The following is a 15,328-nucleotide window of genomic DNA, read 5'->3' as shown; positions in this document are numbered from 1 at the left end:
GTCTCTTTTCATAATTTTCCATGGCTTTATATCACTTTGCAAAAGTGTGTTGAATTGTCACTGTTCTGAGTTGTCCGGCTTCCCCAATTTTGTTATCGGTAAACAAAAAATTATTCATTACTGCTTGATCATAGATTGCGCAAATTTAATTATTTTAGAATAAAATACTTTCTGTAAGATACGCTTTAAAATATTAACCTCTTCCCGCATGCAGGCATCAAATGTTGCCAGGAAATTCAAAAATTAATTTTAACTCCCTTTTTTATTTTTCGTTGGAACACATTTTTTATGTTTTTACTTGAAATATAAATAAAAAATCAGTAGGTATTATACAGTCAGGCTCGGGGTGATGGTTTGGGCAGTTACTTGGCTGAGTGACCAGTGACAACACGTTAAAGATTTTTTGTTTGTTTGGTTTTGAAAAAAGTCACCGGAGACCAAAATTTAATTTACATTTTTTACTCCAAATAATGTCAGGAATCACTGGTAAAAGTGCGTCACGTAAGTTTCATAACAGCCTATATTAGAAATAAAAGTGGGCCTAGTGTACTGCCTTGACGTACACCGAAGGACATAGATATTTTTTTGCTTACTTATATGTATGTATTTTGTCAGGGTGGTTAAGAGTTTGTTAGAAAGTTTTCAAACCACCGGGCTCCCCATGTATTCTGATCCATTGAAGGTTTTTTTTAATAGTAATGAGTGGGAGAAAGTATCATATACTTTTGCTAAATCAAGGAAAACAGTAGGTAATATTACATATTATGTATAGGAAAAGAATTTGGTGAGGGTGGCCATTTTGTCTGAAGTAGGTACTCTTACCTTTGCGGAAGCCATATTGGTTATCTGATAATATTTTATTGTCTTCAATGAACTTTAGTGACAATTAGTCACCCGCCCTTTTTCTCAACAGTCACCCTGTCCTTTTTCGAACATCTCCCTTCAAACCTTTTTCTTATCCCCATCACCCGCCCCCTTTTTGTTGTTCTTTGGTGTGGCGGTATCTGTTAGGGAGTTGCGGTGGCTGCTGAGATAAGGGGATGGCGATGGTTAAAAAAAGTGTTGCTTTTGTCCTTTGCGTACTAATATTCCTACCTACATACCTAAAAAAGGTAGCCTGGGTTGTTGAGGAAAGGGAGCTCTTAAGATAATAAAAGGGGGCGGCGAAGGTTATTGAGAGAAAATGGGGCACGTGGCGGTAGCCGTAAATAAAAAAAATGGTTGCTTGCGTCCTTTATGTATTGGGGTTCCTACCTACATACCTAAAAAGGCCGGCGGCAAGGGTTTTTGAGCAACGGGAGCTGTAAACAAAATAAGGCGGCCGAGGCTGTTGAGAGAAAATGGGACGGGAGAAGTGCGTGGTTTTTTTAATTTTATATTAACTCCACACAGGAGGCCCTGAAGAAAATAATTTCCCTCAGGGCCTATGTCATCTCTGGGGATGCTGTGTGGAGGGTCTTTTTGTTGAGAGGAAGGAGTGAACATGGGTCTTGAAGAGTCCCATGTTGTAGGAGGGAGGAAACACAGAGGCCGGCAGTTCGTGCCACAGCCGAGCTGTTGAACTTAAGAACGAATCGTAGAAGCGACCCGTTCTCATGTGACAAATGTCAACTGTGTACAAATGTTGGGCGCGCGTTTGGCGTGTATCCCGACTATGCACCGGTGCCGAAAGGATCAATGACGCTAGTTCATCAGAGCATCTTCCATTGTAATACCGATAGAACAAGGACAGCATACCTACCTGACGCCTGTGCTCTAAAGTTTTATACATTTATTAATTGAATTTAAATTAAAACTACTCAAAATAAAATTTTGTATCTGTTATATAAAATAAACGTAACATAAAATAAACTAAGCAATAAGTAAATGTTTTTAGTGGGAAGGATGAACCTGATGCTTTAATAATAAATTATCAACATTTGGCGTCAATTTTGTAAGGTTTAATCTTAAGTCTCCACGGCTAATGATGTCCAGTCTGTTTCTTTTTTTCGTTAGGAGATTGGTAACAGCGCTGAACCCCCTTTCCACTAGGTATGACGATGGAAAGGAAATTAAAAATTTCCTCGCCATATTCCATAATACGGGATAAGTAACGGGTATGTTTTTTTGCAGCCAGAAGTGCTGATATCTGTGCTTAAACTGAACCTTAAGTTCTTCGTTTGTACTTATTTCAGTCAGTTCCTCTTGTTTTATGACATTCGTTTCTTCTATGTCACCATATGGGTTAATTATCCACGGTGGTATTACCATAGTCAAAACATCCTCAAACCTAGTTTCAAAATCTGAATAGAGGGCATTTAAATGTTGAACGTAGGTTGAAACGTCGTCTTCCTGGCAGTTTGTCTGTGACAAATTGGGGAACTGGGAAAATTCGCCCCGTCCAATATTTTACTTCATTAGTTTAACTCTGGCAAGAAACGCTGATAAGATGGACTTTGTTTTAATCAAATTTAGACTGTCGCCTTGTAACTGCAAATTAACCATATTAAATTTTGTAAACAAATCTGTTAAATAGGCGATGTCTGTTTTCCACTTCATTAAATTGTCTTTTAAAATTTTATCTTTAGTATCTAGAAATTCTAAAATAGTCTCAAAAAGTGCAAAAAATCTTGTCAAACATAAGCCTTTCGACAGCCAGCGTACTTCAGTGTGAAGGAGTAATTGATGAAAGTGTTCGTCATTTTCTACACACAACTGCGCAAATAACTGCGTATTCAACGCGTTTCTTCGGATTCGGTTTACTGCATCAATGACTAATTGAAGAGATTCATGTAATCTAACACTCAAATTTTTAGCAACTAAATGTTGTCGATAGATGACACAATGTATTGCTAACACCCCTGGCACATTTTGTTTTAAATAGCTTATAAATCCACGATAACGTCCAACCATGGTAGGTGCTCCATCTGTAGCTACTGACATTATATTTGATAAAGGGATTGCTTTTTCAATGAAGTAATCCTTCAAAACATGAAATATTGATTCACCTTTAGTGTCGGTTGTCAAAGTTCTTGCGAAGAACAGTTCTTCGTAGATTTCTTCATTCATAATAAAACGAACATATGCCAATAATAATGCTTCCTTACCAGGTAAAGTTGACTCGTCCAGTTGTATAGAGAAATGGGTCGTTTGCAAATAATTACACAAGAACCTTTCAATATCAGAACTCATTTCATCAATACGTCTTTCAACAGTATTGTTGCTTAAGGGAATTCTTTTAATGATATCAGATGCAGGTTTGTGTAAAACAGTTTTTAAAACCTCTTCAACGGCTGGCAAAATTAACTTCTCTCCGATAGTATGCGGTTTTCCGGATTTTGCTATAAGTAGCGAAATATTGTAAGACGCCCGCAAACCATCATCGTTTCTTTGTGACGTCGAAGCGAACATTCTGTCCAGCGTAGGTCTCTTCTGAAGTTTATCTTTGAGTGTTTGAAAGTATTTCAAATCTTTATCTGTTTTATCAGGGTGACATATTCTCAAATGATCCTGCAGCTTAGATGGTTTCATAGTGTCATTCCCCAAAACTTTGTTGCATAAAAGGCACATAGGCAATTGTTTGTCCGACAATTATGGAATAAAGCCAAGCTTCAAATAATCAACACTGTACTGTCTACATTTATTTTTAGATTCGAACATGGCATCAATCATCTGTGGGCAAAATTAATCTATTTAAATAAGACATAAAGTCCAGCAGCTGTATATTAAAAAATCAAAGTCAAATTTAAATTGTATGGTCTTAGATTTTATGGCAGGCATAGGCGCACAGCCATTATAAATTAATGTGAGAAGGGGAATGTTATGAATGTTACCTAAGGTTTTGGTATGATGGAACTTTAAGGAAATTTTAAGGAAAAATTACAACAATAACATTCAATGACAGCTGTCGTGTTTTTATTTCACTCTTGAAATATCTCAAAATAAAATAAAAAATTCTAGCTAAAATCTAAATATCTATATTTTAATAGCTTTAATAGTGAAGTGAAGTTATACTAATTAATATTTCGTGCCAAAATGACTACACGAGCAACTGCAAAAACACTAAATACTACGGACACCCAACTCCTCCAACTTTTTGACAAAAAGTTTGAAGAATTTAAGGTACAATTTCTGGAAATCATCAGAAACGAGTATAAAGAAGAAATCGAGGAATTAAAAAATAAAATATTAACTCTAGAAAAAAAAATTGATACGAAAAAAAACAACAACCTTGAAAAAACTCTGGAACAAAACGCCGTAATACAAAGTGAATTTAAAGAATTACAAAAACAATTGGATGCTAACGAACAACACGCACGCATTAATAACATAGAGATCATTGGGATACCAGAAAAAAAACAAGAGAACCTGACGGAGATTGTCAAAAGGATCTATTCAGAATTAAATATAGTAAGCGACGACATTGAATATGCCACCCAAGTCACCCCCAAGGAGAAGATTGAAGGAAGACCGCGGAATATTATAGTAAAACTAAAGGGCAGGAAACAGAAAGACGAAATCATAGCAGCAATCCGGACAAGAAGGGGCCTAACAGCAGAGGATATTAACTTTTATGGAAAACAACGGATCTATACAGGGTGTATCGGCACTAACCCGACAAACTTTAACCAGCTATTCCTTAGCACATTTGGAGTAAAAAATGTTATGTGCACTTTGCTGTCCGGTAACGTTTTTTTTTAATAAAAAATTAATTAAACATATTTTCACCACATGTCACCACTGTTTTATCCTTTGTCAAAATTTGAAAGCAACATCGCAACTCTCGCGTGTTGCTGCGAACGAAGCCCGTATTACATAATCCAGTACCAGAAAAGAAATATTTTATTTAACAATAATGATTATTCACATTTTTCGTATGCGAATCACTGATTGTCTTCTTGTATTGTACACATCAGTTTTATTTTTGTATCTAAATTGTTTCACCTCTGGAATGCTTTGGTTTCACCTCTTACGCGTTTCACGTATTAAATAGTCTAATTTTGAAACTAAGAAACTAATTAGTAGATTTCCTGAATTTATAATCGAAGTCCAATAATTCTGAGCACTTTTAAAAACAATTTTCCTCACTTAGGTACTTATCAATAATAATAATTGGATTATTTGAACAGCGCCGTTGTTTTTTAAATCACCGTAAGTGCTCTGTCAAAATGTTACTTGCTAGGCTATCCTACAACGTATATTTTTTAATAAATTTAGTTATTTACAACTTCGCGGAATGTGATTTATGAATATTATTGCTTATGTTAAAAGCCTTCCAGAATTACCGGAATATAACGAGCAGCTTGACACACTTAAGTTTATTTCCACTAATTTGAAGGTACAAAGAATGTATAGTTTTAAAAACAATCCCGATGAATCAAAAAACGGTTCATATAAAACTGCTGCGCAACACACTGAGACAAAGGAAAGCACTCACACAAACGTCATGACTGCATTGGATTGACCACCTGCAAATGAATGCTGCCAGATTGCTAATTTATTTAAACAATAATTATTAAATTTTATTTAAAATATCGCAATTTTTTTAAAAAATCGACAATAAATTACAACTATAATTTAAAAAAAATATTCTTAACCCCACGCTTTTTCGTAATTGATTAATTAATTCAGAATTTAAACGTTGCTTGAAATGACTAGCCGTATTTGGTGACCAGATCTGAATATCCAGGTTCAGAATTTAAACGTTGCTTGAAATGACTAGCCGTATTTGGTGACCAGATCTGAATATCCAGGTTTAGAATTTAAACGTTGCTTGAAATGACTAGCCGTATTTGGTGACCAGATCTGAATATCCAGGTTCAGAATTTAAACGTTGCTTGAAATGACTAGCCGTATTTGGTGACCAGATCTGAATATCCAGGTTTAGAATTTAAACGTTGCTTGAAATGACTAGCCGTATTTGGTGACCAGATCTGAATATCCAGGTTCAGAATTTAAACGTTGCTTGAAATGACTAGCCGTATTTGGTGACCAGATCTGAATATCCAGGTTTAGAATTTAAACGTTACTTGAAATGACTAGCCGTATTTGGTGACCAGATCTGAATATCCAGGTTCAGAATTTAAACGTTGCTTGAAATGACTAGCCGTATTTGGTGACCAGATCTGAATATCCAGGTTTAGAATTTAAACGTTGCTTGAAATGACTAGCCGTATTTGGTGACCAGATCTGAATATCCAGGTACTTCCTCACCTTCCACTCCTTCCCTTAGCCATAAAACTTACCCCAATTCAACATAAAAATTGTTTAAATTATCGGATGTAATGAAATGCATAATAATTAGACCCCAAAATACTTAATTATTCAGGGAAATAAACCCCTGAGTCATCAGTTGGAAATACCAACGACATTAAGTGAAATTAACAATGCAATAATCCTATTATTGCATTGTTTAAAATTTCACTTAATTATTAGCATTAGCAAATAATATTGGGATTAGCAAATAATAATTTACGACAATTTACTCGGAAATCAATAAAGCCAGAATAATAAAAAAAGAAAGTTATCACTTACGTCGTCTGTAAGTGGCTTTACCAAAGTTTGATAATGCCGTCAGAAGGTGAAACAGCTGTCACGCGTAATAATAATTACAACTAGCAGAACTTGTTTATAAACACACTGTTTTTATAAATTTTTTAATAAGACTGTTAAAATAAAAAAAATCTCTAAATTGAAATGGAGTTCTACAAACTAAACTTAAAATCAAATAAATTTATTGCGAAGGTTCAAAGTACTGTACTGTAATATTATATTAAATAATTTTTACGTGTTTAATTATTGTTTAAAGTCAGATTAAAGCGATTAAAAAACCCACCTGGCAATTCTTATTCGAGTTTCGTTGTTTTTACGTATTGGCGCGCTTACAAGCATCAGTCGTCTCATTTTTAACCATTAATATTTAGTGTGTAGGAAAGAGAGAAGACGCTTTTCGACACACTTGTCGAAAAACTTGTTGAATGCCGACGGGCATACTCTTCTACAGATTTTATTAAATATTGATATGTAGGTAATATTGATGTGTAAATGAATGACATTGTGAGAATTTTACCAATAAATAATAAATGAAAATGCGGACATGTAGTTTATGTTAATTTTTTTATTGGAGCATTTGTTCGAAGTGACTACCATTATTTTCGATGCAAGCGTGTAGTCTTGTTATATTTTGATTATTTAAGTTTGCAGGATTTGCTTTAATTTCTGCAGCGGCTTCCATCACTCGTTCGAGCAGTTGCTCTCTTGAGGCTATTGGCTTAGCATACACTTTTTCCTTGAGAGCCCCCCACAGGTAGTAATCCAGGGGGGTCAGGTCGGGTGATCTTGGTGGCCAAGCAATGGCCGGACTTCCACGGCCTATCCAACGACCAGGAAACTCGACATCCAAGTAGTTCCGCACGGCAATCGAATAGTGTGGTGGGGCTCCATCGTGCTGGAACCACATTCTCCGTAGTAATTCGAGGTTCACATCTTCCAGAATCTCGCCCAGTTGCACTTGTAAGAACTCCAAATACATCGGTCCATTTAGTCTGGGAGGCAACTCGATTGGACCGAGTATTTGATTTCCCAGGATTCCTGCCCACATGTTGATGGAAAATCTGTCCTGGCTCGACGACTCCCGAACAAGCTTGGGGTTTTGTTCAGCCCAATGGTGCAAGTTGTGCACATTTAGCACTCCTGTTTTAGTGAACTGTGCTTCGTCGGTAAACAATATGTTTTTCATGAAGTCTGCATCTCTTATGACATTATGCAGCATTCTTCTGCAGTACACGACTCTGGAAAAGTGGTCATTCTCCATGAGGCCTTGGCAGCGCCTATAGTGAAAAGGTTTGAGCCCGTGCTTCTTCAGAACTCTCCATACCGCCATGTGTTCCCTGTGTCCTATCATCAGAGCGACCCGACGCACGGACAGCGTGGGGTCTTCGGTAATTAAGTTCAGGATTCTCTCCTCAACTGCCACAGGAACGATGTTGTGTCCTCCGCCGGCGCCTTCAATCCGTCCGATGCCACAGTCACGCAATTGTTGATACATCTGAAACAAAACAACAAATAACAACTGCTTTTATTATTCAGCTCAGTAATAATGTCAAATAAACAATCGCGGGCTTTTTCACTCATTTTATTTTTAAAGAACACTTATTTTAGGCACATATCAGAAAACTTACGTTTTCTCTTCATTTATTTCATTTTTTTATAGTAAAATGTATAACAAAGTGTTTTAAATTATAATTTTCTTAACTAGGTACGGTTGATATCTTGGATTCACAGGGGTGAAATTGAATTCAAGTAATTTAAATAATCCCATGGTGAGAAAGGGAGTGAATTCAATTGCAGTGAATGATGCATTTATTAGAGATTAAAATTAATTAACTTTTTAAAACGCCGTTTAGTGACCACTGAACACAAATCACCTAAAGTACAATTTACATTTTTAAAGTTGGTGGCCCCTTGTTATGTTTTTAATGTTCCCAGTTTAAATTTCAAAAGCGCTTTTTGGCATTATCAATGAATGTAAATAGTTTCAATAAACAATTGATAGGGTACAAACCTGGACAAAGGTAGCATGGTGTGGGACGCGTCTTCCAGGAAACCTCATGCGATACTCCCTTACGGCTGCTCGTGAATTTCCATTGCAAAATCCATAAACAAAAACAATATCTGCTTGCTCGGCAGGTGGATAATTGAGGGGCATATTTCAACAGTAAAAACTTAGATAACAAAACAAAAACGAAACTAGAAACTTGATGACATGCGAACTCCCAAAACAGCACTGACCACTGATACGAGACGGGGTGGCGGGAACCACACGGGACTTGAGACAGAATATGTGTGAAAGAGATGACAGTAGCGCGGCGTTGCCAATTATTTTACCCCTATACTGTGGGCAGTAGCGGAGTGTGGAAATTTTATTTATTTTTTGTTTTTAAAAGAAAAAAAATGTTACCGGACAGCAAAGTGTACATAACATTTTTTACTCCAAATGTGCTAAGGAATAGCTGGTTAAAGTTTGTCGGGTTAGTGCCGATACACCCTGTATAAATGAACATTTAACTCATAAAAACAAAGTACTCTACAAAAGGTCAGAGAGTTTACCAAAATTAATAAATTCAAATTCTGTTGGATCAAAAATTGTAAAATTTATGTAAGACTTAATGAAAACACAAATCACCATTGCATAAATAATTATAATGATCTAGAAAAACTAAAAACATACAATATTTCCATCAACTAACTTTCCAGCAACTTTATATTAACTGCACTATATACTTAATACAATGGAATCTTTAGAATTATACTATCAAAACTTAAGAGGTCTCAGAACCAAGACACATATTTTTCTTCAAAATGTATTATTAAACAACTATGACATTATATGTCTCAGTGAAACATGGCTTAACAATTCAATCTTTAATGAGGAACTTTTCGATCCACGGTACCATATTTACAGACGAGATAGAGATTATCATAACCTCAATCAAAATCGCGGTGGTGGAGTTTTAATTGCAGTCAAAAGTAAATTAATTTCTGATCAAAAACTAGAATGGGATTCTGAAGCGGAAGACATATGGGTAACTATATCACTTCCTGGTAAAAAAATTCACATATGTACTTCGTACATCCCACCTGACAATAAACATCTTATAAATATTACTTCTCACATAAACAAAGTATCACAGATTATGACGGATAACAATAATGACAGTTTCATTATAGTGGGAGACTACAACCTACCTCACTTACTTTGGTTACCAATAAATGACAACTGTGATTATATGTACACTGAACCCATCAATTCATTAAATCCCGCCCATTTTAACTTTATAGAATTTTTATCATTTAATAATCTGCAACAATATAACTCTCAGAGTAATAATATAAATAATCGCATTCTTGATTTAGCTCTAAGTAACATACAACTGAAAATTACTCACAATAACATTTCATTAGTACCAGAAGATATTTATCATAAAACACTGCTAATTTCAATTCCTATTAAAAATAAAAATAAAAACCTGAAAACTAACACAAAGCAAGTATTACAATTTAGAAAAGCAGATTATTCAATGATAAACACAAAACTAAACGAAATTGATTGGGATCATAATCTGAACCATCTGAATACTCAATCCGCAACTGACGTCTTCTACAACATATTGAACAATATTAAAATAAATTACATACCAACTAATATGCACAATATTGTTTGTATTCTTATGGTTACCAATGTATCGATAATCTTTTATTTTATATAAATTTTAGTTTTTTTTCCCCTTTATTTTTGTTATTTTTGTTGTATTATTTTGTTCTATTATTTTATACAATTTTTTTATTTTATATAATTATAACTTCACATTTCTCATAAATTTAATTATTTCTTCTAATGCTGTCTTACGTAAAGTCACAAGGAGGAAATCCGTAATTGGTTTTATTTTGGCTATTTTACTTATGTACAATCTGTAAAAATATAAACTGTTGATTTCCCAAAAATGAATAAATAAATAAATAAATAAATTTGAAAGTAACATGCCAAAAATGTTAAAATAAAATACTATACAACGAATAATAATAACAAATTTTTATGCGATTTATCTCTACGTACATTCGACTGTCATGTGTAAAAGTTCACTGGTTCCACTTTAGCAATAATACAAAATTTAAATTTTAATATAGAGAAGTATGCACAGTGCATTATCCATAATCCGAACCTCCGTAATCCGAACGTTCCAGTAATCCGAACTGGCCCACAGTGTAACGACGAATGGACAAAAGTACAATTTTTTCACTTTTTTGTGAAGTTATTTGGTAAGATATATGTATTTATAAAAGAATAATAAATACCTAGCAAGGTCATAAATAAGTAAATATTGACACACATACATATTTATTTATGTGACCGGCCAAAATATGTAGTTTAATTCCAAATTTTTTTTTTTAATATGTTTCCTATATGTAAACATTAAATTCTATGAAAAAAAACCAAAGAAATGAGAGTGTGTATTGGAAATTCTTCAAAAAACGCGCAGCTGTACAGTTTTGGATTTCATATTTTCTTAATTTATCTTTCAAAGTGGTAACATATTGTGTGTTAATAATAAAATACATACGTAATATGTATGTGCAGTTGTCTTTTTTTAGATTTTTCCGAAAACATTCCATAATCCCAACTTTTCGGTAATTAGTTCGGATTACGGAGATTGCACTGTAATTATAATACCGATTGCTAAAACTTTGAAAAAGAAACTATTGAGGAGTATCTACTCGTATAATTTTGCAATATTTGAATATTAAACTACTAATAACTGAAGTCATAATCGGCGTAATTTATCTATCTTAGCTAAGTACGAGTACAAAACTAAAATTTAATAAAAAATATTGTACTTACTTTTCTCCGGCACTCTCAAACAAAATAACACTGATTCACTATAATTTGTGTGATAAACTACCAGTTTATATATTTTTAAATATTTTCTTAGCACTTTCCTTTTCAAGATTCAGGAAACGAATAAACGTATGTGTCTCACATTCGTATTTATAGGGTGACGAATCGAACAAGTCAGTGCAAGTTCGTGAAGCTCTGAGACAAAAATTGACAAGAATTTTTACTGCGCGTATGCTTATAACAAGATGATACTGGTATATCATTATGTGCAGGTTTTTACAAGTTCAAAATGTATTGCAACCACAAAGCGAATGCCTACATCCTACAACTTACACAATTTAGTATATTAATTTTTTTACTTCATAAGTACTTTTATAAATAATGTATATGTCTTAATATTATAAGATAGTATAATGTAAGTAAATAGGTACTATCAGTGTATGTTGAGATCCACTATCGTGGACCCCCAATTATTTTTTTCGCTGACGTAGACCCCTTGCAGGTTGTCATAGACCCCTGGGGGTCGATATAGACCACTTTGGGAATCACTGGTTTAAAAAAACATCATATGTGATTCCCCACAACAATTTTGAAATCCATGGGGGAGGGGGGGTTGTTACAGAACTTCGCTGAAAAAAAATTCCGCACAGCCAAAAAAAAAATCATATGTGATTCCCCACAACAATTTTTCCAAAAAATGGGGGCAGGGGGGTAGCTACAGAATTCCATTTCGAAAAATTCCTAACACTTTTCCGGATTCCAACATGGCACATTTTGTTTCCAACGTCAAAATGGAATGTCATAAATTGGTCAAAATTAACCGACAACTTCAGACGTGTATTTTTGTTAAGGTAAGTTCAAGAGGTTTTTGTTGCTTTGTTTTTTTTATTTTTTTTAATTATTATTTGTGATTTGGCTGATTTAAAAAACTTGTCTCTGAAGTAGCCTAATAGGCGACCAGTCGCCTTTTAGATTTTTTCGTCGCCGATTCTCGTTCTGAGTAGCCTAAATGGCGATAAATTGCCTTCGTTGGCAACACTGATACTGGTATGACTAATGATATATAACTCCCATGGTGGGCTAATGGCCAATCCAGGCCAATCTCCCTACCTCCCGTATAGCAGCGCGCATAGTGATTTAAAGAGCCGATCCGCCATCTTGTAAAGGTCAGCCAGCGTGATTTGCCTGCTTGTGTACAGTGGAGATAGGGTTGCCAGACGTCCTTTATTTTAAAGGACGTCCTCTATTTCAGACCCAAAAATTGATCTTGTCCTCTAATTTAAAATCTTCAATAGAGGACAATACTTTGATACCTAATATTAACCTTGATGCATTATATGAAGAGTTCTGTATATTAAAGCCTCTCCTGACGAAAATTATAGACGATAAGAAGTGTGAAAATGTTCTTGATATTTGGATTCAGATTCTCAAATCTACGGATGAAAACAAGAATCTGCTAAAAATAATACAATACGTATTTTCAATCCCCGTTTCTAATGCCCAAGCCGAAAGGATTTTTCCTTGTGTACGAATACGTGGACCAAAAACCGAAATAAGTTAAATATTGATAATGTAAAAGCAGAACTACAAATAAAGTCGAACTTCAACATGAAATGCAAACAATTTTATAATTTCATTATAGAAAACGAAGAAGCTCTTAGTAGCCCAGTCAATGAAGGTTTTGTGTCGGAACTAATTCCCCGGAAGCTGAATTTTTCACAGATGTTAGAAGACCTTTAGACATGTATTTTTACAAAAGTCCCCGACTTTCCCCCTTGTGCTTCCTTCCCCACCCCCTCTTGAATATATTTTTCAAGGCCTTTCGGAATACGCTAATATCTCCTTAATGGTTTTATTAAATCAAATTATTTATTTTTTATTTAGTTTTTAATTAGTTATTCTAAAAAATTGTATTCTTTCATTTTTGCGAGAAAAGCTATAAAATCTCTACAATTTATTAGTAAAGGAAAAATATCAGTTTTTAAAATAGTATTTCAGAATATATTTGCACATAACTTTTTTCTGAGCCCGTTAACGAAAAAAAATAAATCAACAAAACTTGTAGACAATATTTCTAGCTATAAAATAATGTATATAATAATGGGTTTTAATTTATAATAAGGCACGTAGGCTGTTAATAAGGAGCACGGCGCGCGGCGGCTCGACCGCGCAGCGGTTCGCGGCGCAGCGAGAAGTTACAAAAACCTAAGGAAAGTAATGATTAATTCATGTGTTTGCTTTATTTTTATAACAAATTCATCTAACGTTGAAGAGTTTTATTGTTATTTACGTTTGATAGTTCGGAGGGGAGGGGGGGAATATAAATATTTTCCCCTGCCCAATGAAGCGCTTTCATTATCCACTAACCGCCGTGCCCCGGTCTGGCTAAACAGTCATATTATGTTGTATGTTTGTTTGTAACTCATTATTTAAATGAAGTTATGTGAAATAAGCCAAAAATACCTACGACAGCATGGGACTACCCTTTCACCACATTAAAATGTTGCAGACCTTATGTTATGGCGAAGTTCTAAAAAATCTTTTGTGGTAATTCTCACTTTTTTATTATGTGCACCTATCAACAATAAAATACCGAAACAACAAATCACTTTAAATAGAGCATAGATCTAAAATGGTTTACTTTCAAACAAGCTTCTTAAAATATACCTTAAAAATATTATAATGACAAAACGGTTTGTAAATTATATTATATATAAATATTATCTATGACAAAATTAGGCAAATATTCAAATAATTTTCTAGTCAAGAGAGTCTTCCATTTCTTCATCATACTGGGGTGTGTTCAGACCATTGGTTCAGATACGATAATCAGTTACGGTTGTAGCACATGGCAGAGCAGGTAAATCCAGATTTTCTGCAGCCACAGTAATTTCCACATCCAGACTTGCAGGAACAGGACACCAGAGAAAAAAGGTCATCAGGAGCAAATGGTTTCAAAAATTTCTTCTTTCCACCATTTTCATTTACAGTTTCATACCTCCATCCCCAGTTTATAGGGTTTAGTTTGTTTCCTAACCAAAACTGTACTTGCAAATAAACTCTCAACAAATGTTGATGACACGATTCTGAAGTCGGTGGTAGTTTTGTCAAGTCAAATTTAGATTTAAAAGCTGATTTTGTCGTTAGTCTGGTAAACTTATAGTATCGAGCTTCGTTTCAATTAGAGTAGCTACCAAGACCATACATGGCGAGAGCGAATTTTTCCCCATTTTGCAAAAAGTTCTCTTCAGTTGCATCTTTTTCCAGAAATGCTTCGCTGCGCGTTTTGCTTCGGGATTGTTTTTCATCATATCAACAGCTTTTATCTTTCCTAACCCATATAAAGATGGGGTCGTATCACAGCCCGTAATGGCATGGGTAAATAGCATATGTTTTCGAATATCTTTAAGGAACATTATAGGCTTCTCTATGATGTAGAAAGTTCTTGAAGGGGCCTTTCCACCAACATCTTTACAGAAAAAAATAGATTTTTCTTCAGTAGCAAGACTTACAAGTAATACCAAAAGATCACTATCCGTGCCAACAACAATCACTTGTGAGAAGATGTTTAGTTGTTCGATGCCGGTACGTACAATGTCAATATCGGCATCACCTGCGGCCGTGACAGTTTTCAAACCAGATTCACTAAATTCATGACACAGTGCTTCAATAATTATTTTTTGTTATTATTCTTATTAGATAAGAAAGCTTCCGTCTTAGTCAAACAACGTATAGTGAAGTTTAATTCAATATCGCACGATGAGTTGTTAGCCGACCTACGTATTTGTTCTTCATATTTTACAGTTGGTTCTTCAGGGTATCCATCGAAAACGACAATAGAATGTTTGCCAAATTTAGTATGGACGAAACGTGAGTATGATTTAATGATGTCTCCGTAAGTTGTTTCAGTTTGCCAAACAACAGAGTATAGGAGGTATCCCCCATCGATGACTA

The sequence above is a fragment of the Hesperophylax consimilis genome, chromosome 6 (genome assembly GCF_061612785.1).
Source record: "Hesperophylax consimilis isolate HC1 chromosome 6, BYU_Hcon_1.0, whole genome shotgun sequence".
Lineage (NCBI taxonomy): Eukaryota > Metazoa > Arthropoda > Insecta > Trichoptera > Limnephilidae > Hesperophylax > Hesperophylax consimilis.
Note: the sequence above shows the minus strand (reverse complement) of the source record.